Source organism: Myotis daubentonii, chromosome 3 (assembly GCF_963259705.1).
Source record: "Myotis daubentonii chromosome 3, mMyoDau2.1, whole genome shotgun sequence".
Lineage (NCBI taxonomy): Eukaryota > Metazoa > Chordata > Mammalia > Chiroptera > Vespertilionidae > Myotis > Myotis daubentonii.
In genome coordinates this window covers 27,808,857-27,824,447 of record NC_081842.1, presented here as the reverse complement: position 1 = coordinate 27,824,447, position 15,591 = coordinate 27,808,857, and positions in this window count along the sequence as shown.

Genomic DNA, 15,591 nt, shown 5'->3' with positions numbered 1-15,591 from the left:
TTTCAATAAGTCTTGTCTCAAACTGGATTCTCATCCTTCAAGTGGTAACACTTATTTTTCGTTCACTTCAACAACTTCAATGATTGTACTGTACTGATTTAAACTTTCACTAGATATGAAAATATCCATCATAACAATAAAATCAACAATGGGACTCACCCACTTCCTCCTTTGTTTTGACTGGCATCAGTATGCATGGGGTTGCTGAGTGATTACATTCATGGTCCTTGTTCTATGGCATTGTAGAGGCTCCTTAAACTCTATGACAGTCCTCTTACCTATAAAATACTGTCAATAATAAATATGAACATATAAACACTTGGCACAGTACCTGCCACATGTAAATAATCAATTAATGACATGTCAGTTTTATTAACCTGTATGTCTATCAGAAACAGGGTTGTTTTTTTATTTGCTAAGTAAATTTAGTGAGTACCCACTCTTAAAGTACTCCTTAATAAAAAATAAAAAAATGCTTATATTGAGATTGAATATAAGCATCAATTATTGAAAATAATTTTACTATAAATTTATAATTTATTATCTTATTTTACTATTTTTGTACTTTTTTAGCTCATTTTGTAGGTGACAGGATTTTTACATAACACATACCAGTGTACAGGTACACACACACACACACACACACACACACTCACACACTGAATACACAGGTAGACCTGTTTGGGCACAGTCTGCATTTCTTTATGCTTGATTTAGTGTGGTGCTCCTCCCCAATTCCTGGAAATTGATAATGTGTTGGTTTTTTTCCTGCCTACTGAAATTTAACTGCACGTCATCATTTTCTTTCAGAACAAAAGTCCCTTCTCTGCTTTCAAAGTTGATAATAAATCTGATGAAAATGTCCCTGTTAATAGTGTGAGGACAAAGTATTCCAACACCTATTTCTAGATCGAGATAATACCTAGCAATTCCAGAAATATAAAGAGTGTTCTTGGTAGTCTCCAAGAGATACTGATTTCACATCTATTATATTTTCCAAAACAGTTACTCCAATGGTGGCAATTTAAAGCCAAAAACCAAAACCTGGAAACGGTAACAAGGTAGCCTGAAAAAGGCACTTGGAGGAGATAGTTCGGATTCTCCAGGAATCTCCAATTTGATCTTTATAATTTATTTTACTTTAGCAATAATCATATCTTTACACTAATTCAACAAAGGTACTTGATATTCAATTCAGGTATTGGCAATAAAAAAGTTTTTATATTTTTAGCATAAAGTGACAGAGGTGTTTGTAATCACAAAAACACACATGACCAGCATTTATTATGTACCTGTTCAAATATTCATTTTCTGAAAAAGTATCATGTGAATGCTCTCATAAATTCTTTAGGACTGGCCTCAATCCACAGAAAGTGATAGGAAAATGATATTCAGTTTCTTCATTGGGGTCATTTGTGCATCTTTCCACTTCCTCTCTGCTTTCCCAGATGTCACAGTAGCTGCCACAGAGCTAAATGATTGTGTAATCCCCAGATGTGGCTCCTCCTTGTCTGCTTTCATCTTTAAGGAAAAATGTATGTATGGCCCACTTTTTGTAAATAACAGCCATACTATAGATTTCAAATTATATATAAGGTCACAATGCAGCTGAAATAAGTTTTAAAATGAGTAAAACAGTATGTTATCAATACAACCATGAAAATGGAAATGGTTATTGGGACAAAGAGAAAATAAATTGTGCACTAAGACTGCTTACTCCTAATTTTGGTCCTTTAAATATGGGCTAGGGTAAATTTAAAAGGAACCCTTTTTATGTGTTTCAAATGTATTAAGACTTTCCACCATGGCTCTAATCAGGGTCAAACTGTTAATTCTAAAGTCTATCTTCCTAGGAAAAGAGAAAAGAAAGAAGCTTAATATAACAGACAAGAACAGCTTGTCCTCAATAGTCTACACATATATAATGAAAAAACATGAGCCCAGCTGGCATTGCTCAGTGGTTGAGCATCAACCAATGAACAGTAGGTCACAGTTCCATTCCTGGTCAGGGCACATGCCTGGGTTGCCAGCTCCATCCGCAGTGTGGGGTATGCAGGAGGCAGCCAACCAATGATTCTCTCTCATCATTGATGTTTCCATCTCTCTCTCCTCTCCCTTCTTCTCTGAAATCAATAAAAAAGCATAATAAATTACTATGTACTTCAGAATATAATACAGCATTGGGAAAAAGTAGGCTTGAATGGAAAGTAATACAATAATTAATAAATAATAACACAGAAATAAACTTTGCTTTTTGCATACTCACAGTTGTAAGTCTTCTTTGGTCCCACCCTCTATATGCCCTGTGGGCAAGGAGCTTACAATCCAATTGAAAAAATAAAAGCAAATAATGAGTTTATTGATTTTTGATGGTAATTATTAAATTACTAGATGCCCAGTGCCCAAAATTCGTGCACGGGTAGGGTCCCTAGGCCTGGCTGGCGATCAGGGCCAATCTGTGGGGCGACCAGTAGGGCAATAAGGGGGGAACCGCTGGCACCTGCCTTTGCCAGCCTGATGCTGCCTGCTCACAGGCCTGCTGCTGACACCTCCCTCTGTGGGGCGACTGGATTGGGGTAATGGCTGGCCTGGGGCCTGGAGGCTAGGTGCAACTCCTGCATTGAGCGTCTACCCCCTGGTGGTCAGTGTGTGTCATAGTGACCGGTCATTCTGCCTATCATTCCACTGTTAGGCTTTTATTATATAGGATATGACTCACATTACAAAGACTCTGGATAGCTATCAATATCTTAAGTTTGACATATCCAAGTTAAATACCATTACATGCAAGATGAAAGTTAATTTCACCTGTATCCAAGATTTCTACTCTTCCATTTGTATACCCTCCAACTGTCTTGCCTTTTCACCTTCTATCCTTCTAACACAACTAGATCATCAAAAAAACTTTAAATTCTCCCTCTGTCATTCTGATTTTCCCTTTTATGAACTTCATGATATTTTCTTTTAAAAAAATGTATATTTTTTTATTTATTTAAGAGATGAAGGGAGAGAGAATGGAGAGATAGAAACATCAATGATGACAATCATTAATTGGCTGCTTTCTGCACATCCCCAATTGGGGATCAACCTTGCAACCCAGGCATATGCCCAGGAATTGAACTGTGACCTTCTGGTTCATAAGTAGACTCTCAACCAGTGAGCTATGCCAGCGGGTGATATTTTCAATTGAATCTCAAAAATCCACATCCATTATTTCATGATTACGCATCTATTGCATTTATTAGCCTTGCTTCTTCAAATAGATGCAAACTCCTTGAAGGCATCTATGTCTCTATTTTTTTTAGATATAACTAAGAACATCTTACCATGTGTGCGCATGAAATAGAATATCACCATATGTTTTCTCTACATTAATTGAGGAGAGAAGATAGAAGAGTAGCATTTTTGTAGCCTCAACATTTTTCCTTGAGAGTGTGAAGCTTTAAGACACTCATGCTTCAATATTTTATTTTTTCATGTTAGTAGGTGCTCAAAATTCACTCAAATGATTAAAGCTAGATATTTTTAGTTCCTATGAATTATTTCTAAAGTAGAATTATATTTTTGCTGTTATTTGACTAAATATACTTGGCCTGAAGAATATGAGTATAAACAAAAATGACTCACATCCACAAGAATAAACAGGACTCAGTCAATAACCAAGTAGTACCCTAATACCTTCAGGTAATACTGATGGTCATGAAGCAACATTCATAATATGTCACACTTCAATGAAAGTGATTGCAATCAGAATAACATTCAATTTAGTTGGCTCTTTTTAAATGATGACTAAGTCTGACTAAATTTCAAAAGATTTCAGTTGGATGGCCTTAGCAAAGATTGCCACCACCCACATTTTCAAATGTACTAGGACATATTCATGTTGTGTAATATTTTCATTGTATGGCTTTTATTCCATAAATGGTATTTTAATAGAGGACTATTCCATTAGTAAACAGACTGGTCTTGCTGACACATCTTTCCTTTAAAAATATACTTTGGCTGAATTCTAACAAAACCATTTTGAATGCAAAAGGGATGCTTTTCAAGCCAGATGGTTTATCTAATAGGAATGTTTTCTGATTAGAGAAACAGCAGTAGACTCATGATCACAGCAGGTGCCAAACTGATCCTGTAGTTTACATGAATTTGCAACTGAACAAGTCATGAACTAAAGGGAATCTATTTTATAATGTGCCACAGTCTATTCTGAGAAGAAGGGGAAATATAAAAAATGCTGCCATAGCAGATAAAGTTTATATATCATATCATGATATGAATGTGCCATTATTGCATTTGTGGTAACAACATTTATTTGTATGCTACATTTTCTGAGTATATTGTTGATACTACTAACAAAATTTTCTATATATAAAAGCCTAATCAACCATTATGGCGGAATGACCAGAATGAGCAGTTGCTATGATGTGCACTGAGCAGGCAGGCAGGTGAGTGGTTAGGGGTAAGCAGGCAGGCAGACAAGTGGTCCCGGATTGCTAGAGGGATGTCTGACTGCTGGTTTAGGCCTGATCCCCACAGGGCATCCCCTGAGGGGTCCTGGGTTGTAAGAGGGTGCAGGCCAGGCTGAGGGAATCCCTCATCCCCACTCCCACCCCCATGCATGAATTTCATGCACCAGGCCTCTAGTAAAATAATAAAAACTTACAGGATGGGGTAATAATCAAAAGTTTATTTATTTAAAAATGTATCATGTTTTTTTCTTTCTCATTTTCCTTATTTCTTGTACCTGTATTTTCTATTTTTTTCATCAAGAAGCAATTTTTTTAAATGTACTAGGAAAGAGGGCAACAGGATATTATTGGTATGATAGGCCCAACTATATCTAAGTAAGCATAAAAGTGAGCTTTCTAGGTCCTACGCGAGAATGCAGATTCCAAAATGATAGAATTATTACTTGTTAAGATAATGTAAGTTGCTTTTGGGTACTAGCATGATTATTGGGGACATAAAAGGTTGTGAGCTCACAGACCCACACTCTGACTCAATTGATCTTATTACCAATGGTTTGCTAAGGTGACTAAACAGAAGCACCTGGGTGATATGTAAGAGTCACAGCATGCTGTTGTATGTCCACACCTACTTTCCTATCTCATTACATCAGCCAGTCTGTTTATTGGCTTCTTTGGAGAAAATCAAAGTAAAAGTAACCTAGAATTGAGTCCAAGTCATCATTCTCAGTCATCCTCACCCCAGGCAAATTTCATGATCTATTCAAAAACAGTTGGTTAAACAGTAGAGATTGTTAGGCCCTGGAATTTGTTCAAATCAGAGATGAATTACCCTTAAGGATCAAAATTTCCCAATTGTTTTAGTAATTCTACAACCTTATAAATATAAATATATAAATTAATCCTCTCTAAAAGTATTAAGCAAGCATTAAAACATTTCTAAGTGAAGTTAAAATTTAAATCCCATTTTTTCATGAAATATAGTGATTTGGCCAGGTTTTTTTTTATCCTTCATGGATTTTGTGTTATAGTAATCAGAATTTTACTATGGTCCATTATTATAAGAATCTTTACTAGAGCAAATTTCTGTGCCTTATATCATATAATTTTCTCTAATTAATCAAACTCCTTCAGAATGTTTAAAGTATTTATTATTTTTACCACTCACTTTGGCATTTTTCATAAAAAGAATTGGAACCCTATACTACATAATTATTTGATGCATAACTTTTGTTTTTATTTTTTGGTTGGCTATGAGCATTTTCCATACAGAGAACATATCTTCATAATTCTATATTAGCAGAACTGATGATTAATGTGTTTATTTTATTCAATTTGTCGTTTTGCCTATAAGACAGTGGATTCTGTTGAAATAGAAAGACCTGCCCTAAATGATTTGGCTCAGTGGATAAAGCATCTATCCTCAGACTGAAGGATCTCAGGTTCAATTCTGGTCAAGGGCACATACCTCGTACCTCAGCTGCAGGCTTTATCTCCATGATCCTCAGCCCTAGTGGAGGCACATGCAGAAGGCAACCAATCAATGTGTCTCTTTCACATGGATGTTTCCCTCTCTCTGTCTCTCGTCTTGCCTCCCATTCTTTGTAAAAATCAATGGGAAAATATCCTCAAGTGAGGATTAAATTGGGAAATTATGATCCTTAAGGGAAATTCATCTCTCATTTGGACAAATTCCAGGTCCTAATAATCTCTACTGTTTAACCAATTGTTTTTGAACAGACCATGAAATTTGCCTGGGGTGAGGATGACTGAGAATGATGACTTGGACTCAATTCTAGGTTACTTTTACTTTGATTTTCTCCAAAGAAGCCAATAAACAGACTGGCTGATGTAATGAGATAGGAAAGTACGTGTGGACATACAAGATACAATAATAATAAGAAGGAAGAAATAGAAAGACCTTTTTTTAGCTCTTCTCAAGTTTTAGAAGTCTATCATAAAAGCTGCTACAGTATGAAGTAGCATTATGGCATCTCTCATCCTTACCGTATGAGCAAACTGATGAGAACCTGCACTTCCTTTCTTTTCAATTTTTTTTCACGTTTGCTGTGGGTTGGTGTTTCTGAAACAAAACAAGGTCTGCAAATATCTTCTGGTAATCACAAGTTTTTAATAAAAATAATTTAATTTTCCTCTTCCTTTTAGTGATGTATAAGCTCATATCAGGTTACCTGCATGGCCGTTATAAACAAGCACTGTCAGGGGATTCCAGTGCCCACATTGTACATAGTTTGGAAATGAGTTGGTGACCTGAGGGGATACTTTAATGGCCCTGAGAAAATGAGAAAGGAATAGAGTTAGATTCAGAACATTAATTATATGCTCTTCTCCTTTTATAATATACATACTTAAGAAGTCAAGCTTAAAAGATGCTAACCTTTTCTATTCCAACAGAGGTTTCATGAATGTGAATGGAGAATAATAGAAGGAGAGCTGAATCATCACGTGGGGTGTAGTGGGGGTCATGTGCCAACTCAGAAGACCCTGTTATATCAGGTAATGCCACTTTTATTCTGCAAACACTGATTTAGATTGTGCAAAAGAACATCATCATTAAATCCATGTGATGTTAATTTTAAAATTATTTAAATATGTCTAGGAATACACACACACACACACACACACACACACACACACACACACACACACACACACACTAGAGGCCTGGTGCAAAAAATTCATGCACTGGGAGGGTGTCCCTCAGCCCAGCCTGCACCCTCTCCGATCTGGGACCTGGGACCCCTCAGGGGATGTCTGACAGTCGGACATCCCTCTCACAATCCAGGCATGATGGCTCCCAACCGCTCACCTGCCTGCCTACCTGATTGCCCCTAACCACTTCTGCCTGCCTGCCTGATTGCCCCTATTTGTGCACCCTGGCCCTAACTGTTCCCCTGCTAGCCTGATCACCGCCTAACCACTCCCCTGCCAGCCTGATTGACACCTAACCGCTCCCCTGCCAGCCCGATCGCCCCCAATTTCCCTCCCCTGCTGGCCTGATCTCCCACAACTGCCCTCCCCTGCCGGCCATCTTGTGATGACATGGGCACAGCCATCTTGTGAACACATGGGGGAGGCCATCTTGTCCAAGGGCGTGATGGTCACTTTGCATATTACCTCTTTATTATATAGTATATATATTTATAATATATCTATATATCTATATATCTATATATCTATATATATATAGATATATATCTATATATCTATATATATATATATATATATATATATATATATATATATATATATATAATTTTCAACATTTTGGCATAATCATGATTTTCTGTACACATTCACTCTTCCAGTTAGACTCTGGAAACTGCTAACCAATTTCTTTGCTAAATTGCCAGTTGGTTCTGTTTTCTAGAGAACCCTGACCAATACCATGTCAGCCTGACTAGATCCAAAGGGCCTTCTTGTGTCATCCACACATACCATTGAACCAGCCCTGACCAGTAAACAACCCTGAGGTTTTGGAGATAATGTCACCTTCATTCCTGACGAGTTCCCTTCTGGGTGCCAGGTGAGCTTCCCTACTAAACAGAACTTGACTGGGGCCATGTGAGTCCCCCTACTTAACTGTAAAGCCTCAAATCTCAGAGACCAGGAACTTAAGTCCGCATCTTCCTTTCCAGAGTATCCCTATCATCTTTATGCAAATTGTAGACCTCCAGTGTTCTCAACACTTTTAGAGTATATTTTGCTGTTTTGCTAGCTTCTTGAGGTAAAAGTAAGTTTCATTTATTGCCAGGCTTGTTAAACAGTGCATTTACTCCTATAATATTTCTCTTGAGGATGATTTTTATATATGATTCAATATCCAGTGAGTCTCATTTCCAAATTGTCTGTAATTTCCTCTTTAACACAAATAATAAGAAAAGTATTTATTTTTAATTCTAAAATATTAATTCGGGCTATTTTTGCTTTTAAACTCTAATTTTATTGAGTTGTTTTCCATTAACATAACATGTATAATTTGGCTTGTATTTTATTTATTTTTACTAATAATATTCTATGAGTATTTGGGGGGGGGGGATGATAGCCTCTATATACTGGAATTTTTAAAGTCGGTTATTATGTGAAATTCTATTTCTAATAGTTTTGCTCCATATTTTTGTGGCCATATGTTTTTCAGTACATGCAAGCGTATGATGGTGATATCTTCCTGGTAGATTGTATCCTTTGCCTTTTTGTTCCAGCTATTGTTGCTTCAGTTCTATAGCTCACCTTAGCTGCCTAGCTCACCACTGATTATACCCAGGGGTCCTAGAAAGACCATCAGGCAACATCTTCTTTGCTTTTTGGTGTTCTGCTTCTATATTCCCTCAGCAAGCACTCAGAATTCTCCACAGGACAAGATGTTGTTTTTCAGAACAGTCAAATCACATTCCATTAACAAAAATATCAGATGTCAGTCTGCAGAGATGTACCACAGCGACCACATATTTTTTTATTATGATACAGAACATTTTTACTGCTATAATGAAGAATCCAGAATAACTTCTCTGATAGTGCAATCAGCTTTTTATTTACCTAGTTATACGGTTCGTTCAAGTGATTTTTCATGAATAAAAGAGTCCGTCTTAAAGATATATTTGTTATCTCTATTTCAAAACTGAATCTGATTTCCTTTGAAACCTCACAAGAATTTTTGCAGAGTCTACTTTTTTCCTTCAAGATTTCAAAGAATCTAGGGCCCAATCAGAGTTCAATTTCAACATAACCAGTCATACATTCCCAGAAGTCTCTGTAAGAAAGAAGCTTTTCACAAGCTTCCTCTTAGCTCATGAAAGCAATTTAATATAGTAAGTCAGCTCTGTCATTAGAGGCAGGTGGCACTTGACCCAGTCCCTATTATTCTGCCATTTCCCATGAGACATTAAAAATGTACTTAATTTTTTTTACGACTAAATTTATTCAAATACAAAAAATGAGAATGATACTAGAATTTACCTTAGACCACTGTGCCAGGATTAAATTAGATCAAATCTGGAATGTGTGTTGCAAGACCTTGGCGCAGGGGGAGGACTCCAATACAAGATAGCTATTATTAGCCATGGAAGCTCAATCCTGGGATGATAAATATATGCCCAGCTTGCATATCTTATTCCAGAGATCATTACCTTTTCCCTGGGCAGAGATCACTATTACACCTAGACGCAAGGGCCAAGGAGCCATCAGTATCTGGGAAAGCACATGGAGTAACAGAAGACAGGGTACAGGAAGCAGGTGCTGAGTGATCCACTTAATTCTGATGGATGGCATGTGTCTGGCCTCGGGCTATTTTTAACTGGCCCAGCAAAATTGCAGCAGATCTTACTCTCTAGCCTCTTAAAGGCACTGCCAGCACCTGCCAGGCTCCAGAACCGATGGGAGCTTTGTGTAAAAGTGTTTGGTATCCTTTCTGGCCAACTACTGTTTTTTAATTAGGCCTTAAATTCCTTGCCACACTGTCTAATGATATGGCTTGTTTTCACTATGTATCTATCCATTATAATGCAAACAGTGAAATATATGTCGCTAGTGCTCATATTTGTTTCTCTTTTTATACTCATTACATTTCTGAGAGCTGGATGTTGCCTTACGCAGCAAGGTGAGTCAGCAGATAAAGTGACCATGAGTGTACACGTCAAACAAAACTCATCCCCTCATTATGCTGCTGAGAATAAAAGGAGTATGGCTGCTGCTTCACTTCTGTCTTTCAAACCTCATGCAAAACATCTCTTAAGACCCATCTAGAATGTTCAGGGAAGGGAATTTTGCGAAATAAAATTCCAGATGATCTCAATTGGCCCAATATAAACCATGATAATCTCTAACTGATGTGTTTAGGCACCTCAATTCAACCTTACAAACATAATCTCTTGATTTCTATTATTTTCTGCCTCAACTTCCTTTTTTCCAAGGTTTATTATGAAAGAAAATGGCTCCACCATTTAGTTGTTCAGTCTTACAATATTGCAATCACATTTTTTTTTAAATCTCTTAAACCTCTTATCTAATGTCTCAGTGATTAGTAGTCTCAGCATAGGGTCATCGTAGCTACCTTGAACATATGTTTTGATTTTCACTCTTCTCAGCACCTCCACCACCACCACCACCGGCCACCCAATGAAGTGATTATCATATCTAAGGTGGGCAATTTCTGTAGCCTCCCAATTTGCCTCTTTGTATCTCTCAATCTATTTTCCCACAGCAGCAAGAAGATACTATTAGGTGGCAAATCAGATAATGTCACTTCTCTGCCCAAAACCTTTCCATACTTCCCCAACACACTTAGAGTAGATTGTTGAGTCTTATTTTGCTTATGTCACTACTCAGCCTCATCAAGCTTTCTCTGTGTCTTCATTTTCTACCATTTTGCTAGTGGTCTACTTCACCCCAGGCAGTGTTTCCCTTGCTATTCCTTAAGTACTCTGAGTACACTTTTGTCTCAGGGCATTTTCACTTGCTATTCCCTCATCCTGAAATACTGTTCTTCCACATACTTGTATGGCAGGCTTACTTGTACATTTGAACAAATTTCTGTTTCTTTATCCTCATACAGAGTAGCTTTTTTGCTTATATCTCCACTTCTAAGAGACATGCATTGTTGTTGTTTTTTTCCCCTTAAAACAGCATCCATGTCTGTCTACCCTATTATCCTTCTTTATTTTCCTTCATAGCCTTTACTACTCCGCTATTTTGTGTATTTTTATTATATTATTTGTTCTCCCCATACTAGAATGTAAGCTCTGTGAAAGTGGGTCTTGGTCTGTACTATTCACTTTTGAGTCCCCAACATTATAACACAACTTGGCCCATGGTAGACATGCATCAAATATATCTTCTGTTGATTAGGAGGTATACGTTTGTTTTCTTTGTAGTGAGTAGAGTATGTCCTGCTGAGGGGCTAATAGAAACTGTGCTATATGAAACTGGTGCAGGGCCATTAGGTAGATTTGTGCAGCTTGTGCACTTTAGAATGCCAGGGGCATCCCTTGGATTTGCATCATATACAAACTCTGCAGCTGTTCACATTGGCCCTGAAAATGAGAAAAGAGAAAGGGCATTTTACAGATGCCCAAACTTGAAGCTAACAGAGAGGATTAGGGAAAACTGATAAGTTTTGAGAAAGTGTAATAATAGCATCCTCAAGTCCTCCATTGATGATGTGATCATGCAGGTACTAACACTAGAAACTATGATCTTTATTAAAGTCACTTTTCTTCCCAAATAAATTAAGCAAAATGCATAATCTTAGGCCAATAAAATATGTGTGATTAATATTTAATAACTAGAATATGTCAGCTGAACAATATCATGTTAGGTAGATTAGATTAAATAATATATTGAGTTTATTAAATGTATTTGGAGAGATAAAAATAAATGGCAATGACTGATATAAAACTAAAATGTTCAAATTAATTTTTCTTTCTACATTTTAAGAATTTTGAAAGTTTCAGGAAGAGATAGATATTCTGTATGAGGGTATTTTTTTTTTCATCCATCCCCAAGCAATGAGCTGATAGAGATTTCAAATTTATAAGTACTTTGAAGTTATCAGAACAGAGGAATCATCAATTTTAAGGTCTTTCCCTCTTTTTATTTCTACTGTTCCTTAGGTCATTTTATGCCCTGGACCATTGAACTCCCTCTTTCTTAGGTCTCTATCACTCATCTCAGATCTCTCTAACTTCTCTGTCCTGTCTGGCATTTTACCTGTACTTCCTTCCCATTAAAACCACTACAAAGCTCACAAATCATGGCCTCTGGACAGTCATTTATCTTCTACACATCAGTTTCATCACCTATAAAATAAAAATACTACCGATCTCTTATGTATTTTACAAATATAGTATGCCATGAGGCAAATTATATGTGTGGAGAATGATGAAAGATGCTGCAAAATTATATGAAGGTAAGGATAGAGAAGGAAGCTACATCACCAAAGGAGATGCCACTAATACAGGAACAAAGCCAAGCAGGGGTCTGAAGAAAGAGATAAGGAGCCAAGAGTGGGAATCAGGTGAGGGGGAAAGTAACTGTACATAATAGCTTAAGGGAACAGGATGGAAATTAGTGGGGCATCTTGTGAAACTGAAAGATAAGCACAAGTAAATATAATCTTTTTGCTCATCAGGAAGAACCAGGCACTGTGATAAATCTCAATAAGCTGTTATTCTATGCATTGGAGATGAGTGAGTGAAAACATGGGCTGACTTATTTACAGTGAGTTTGGAATTAGTATTGGGTAATGATTGCTGCTGCTTTGTACTTAAGTGGAATTACATTATGATTTTGCTAATTGAATAACACATAAGTGTAAAATCTATTGAAGGCTCAACCTCTCACTCTTATCAAAGAAGTAAGAAAATGAGCAAGAAGTAATAGACAATTAGGGTTTACAGCTACTAATCCCAAGAGAGTCTTGTGCAAGAGCCAATAATAGAGGTTGCTCAGAACAGGGATCTAGCTCAGAGTAAAAGATTGAGGGCCTGAGGCTATGACTTCCTCTTCATGCTTCTCAAATCGGAAGAATTTGGTATACCTTTTTCATTAAGGATATCTAAGAAAATCCCAAGGAACATTGGAGAAAGCTTCAAATATTAGGTTTTAATATAAATAGATCCCCTGATACTTTTAGAATTAGATACTAATGAGACTTCAGCATACTGTTCTTCCTAGGGAGAAAATCACTCACTAGGGCAATTCCTCTTACTTATTTTGGAACTCTGAAAAGGTGGCTAATTCTAAATGAGAAGGATTATTTTAATTATATCTATGTACTCAGTTACCCAGGCATGAGAGTGCAAAAATGTAAAATTCCAATTAATATATATATATATATATATATATATATATATATATATATATATATATATATAATTTTACACATTGATTGGATGAAAAGCTGCATCACGATTATACCAAGGATTCATATCCAAAATTCCTGGAAATGGAGTGTTTTATTTTAATGACTACTACCTGACATGTGTCCTCTTTAGAAAAGAATGTTTAAATAGTTTAACACTAAACTCCAAACACGATATTAAGAAAAGTTTTGTCTTACAGAAAGTAAAATATTTATATTGATAGAAAAACTCAAGTCATTATACTTAGCCTTATATGAAAATTTGATTTTATGCCATTTTTTGATATGGAGAAATTTATAGAAATGACCCAGGTGGTGTAGAAATCAACTTATTTTTCACAATACCACAAAATAGTGAACATTTTTCTAAGCTAATTTAATGTATTTAATAACAAAAAAAATTGTTTCATTTTTTTCTAGAAAACATTATTAAATCTTAGATTTCTATTTTTCTCTATGCTGTAATACTTATTTCCATTGATTAATTAGCTCAAAAAATATTTGTGGAGTACCTACTATATGCCAAGGTAATGGAGATAGAGAAGAAAACAAAAGAATAATCCCCTGCTTTCTTTGAGCTTGTTCTAGTAGTGAGAAAGATAGACAATAGATGATAGATGATAGATAGATAGATAGACCATGATAAAAAATAAATAGGTAAATGAGCTGGAATTCTTGGTAATCTATAAACTTCAAGATCAAAAGAAAGAATATTTTTATCACGGGAGTGACAGTGACAAAGTCTAAAGACAGGTATTAGCAATATTGTAGAAAACAAGAGAAAACTCAGTATAATTGGAACAAAGCAAGCACATAACGTTGGGGAATAGGTAGATACTAGATCTTAAAGGGCCTCATATGAACTTTCTATGTTCAATGTTGTATGACTTGGATATTCTATGTAATAAACCACTCCAAAACTTAGTGGCTTAAACCATAATATTAATTTACTTTGTTCACAGATATTCAATATTCTATGCAGCATCAGCTGGAAGTTTAACTGGAGACTGAAAACTTTAAGACAGATTATGCACATGACTGCCATGTTGGTGCTGGTAATTAGATGGAAGCTCAGTCAAGACTGTAAGCCAGGGTCCAGGTTCTTCTTCACATGGCCCTCTCCACACCAGTCCCTTAGGATTATACAAACATAGAAAGTAGATTTTAAGAGCAAACATTCTAACTAAACTTGAAAGATATATCACATTTTATAACCTAATCTCAAAAATCATACTGTCACAATCTGCCCAGATTCAAGGAAAGAAAATAGCTCTCAATGGGAGGAAAATCAAAGTCATATTGTAACAAGAACATTTTGAGATAGGAAGTCTTGTTAAAGACATCTTTGAAAAATAGAATCTGTCACAGTTTGTCAACATTTATATGCCTCTCACATGGAAATTATATTCTTCACCTTTCCCAAGATTTTAAAGTCTCAATTCCATAATTGTATCAACTCAAAGTCAAGAATATAATTATCTAGCCCTGGCCCTGTAGCTCAATTGGTTGGAGGGTTGTCCCATACATCAAAAGGTCGGCCGTGTGTTCAGTTCTTGGTCAGGGCACATACCTAGGTTGCAGGCTCGATCCCTGATTAGAGTGCTTATTGGGAGGCAACCAATCTCTCTCTCTCTCTCTCTCTCTCTCTCTCTCTCTCTCTCTCTCTCTCTCTCTCAATATCAATGAAAACATGTCAACAGATGAAGATTTAAATAAAAAAGAATGAAATTATCTAAATCAAGTCAATGTATAGGTGATACTCCTTATATGCAGTTACTCATATACAGCTCTTTGAGCACTGCTTTTTTACATTGTGATGTGATATGACACATCTAACCTAAAGAGAGAATTTTTCTAGGTCTCCAAGTACTCAAAACAAAATGGTATAATGGGCATTGAATAACTGCTATAGACACTCCCATTCAAAATGGCAGGAAAAGTAGTCACTAGACCAGTGATGGCGAACCTTTTGAGCTCGGCCTGTCAGCATTTTGAAAAACCCTAACTTAACTCTGGTGCCGTGTCACATATAGACATTTTTTGATATTTGCAACCATAGTAAAACAAAGATTTATTTTTTTGATATTTATTTTATATATTTAAATGCCATTTAACAAAGAAAAATCAACCAAAAAAATGAGTTCACGTGTCACCTCTGACACGCATGTCATAGGTTCGCCATCACTGCACTAGACCATAGCAGTTCTGAAATCAAGCCAGGAACATGTTGCCAATTTCTTGATT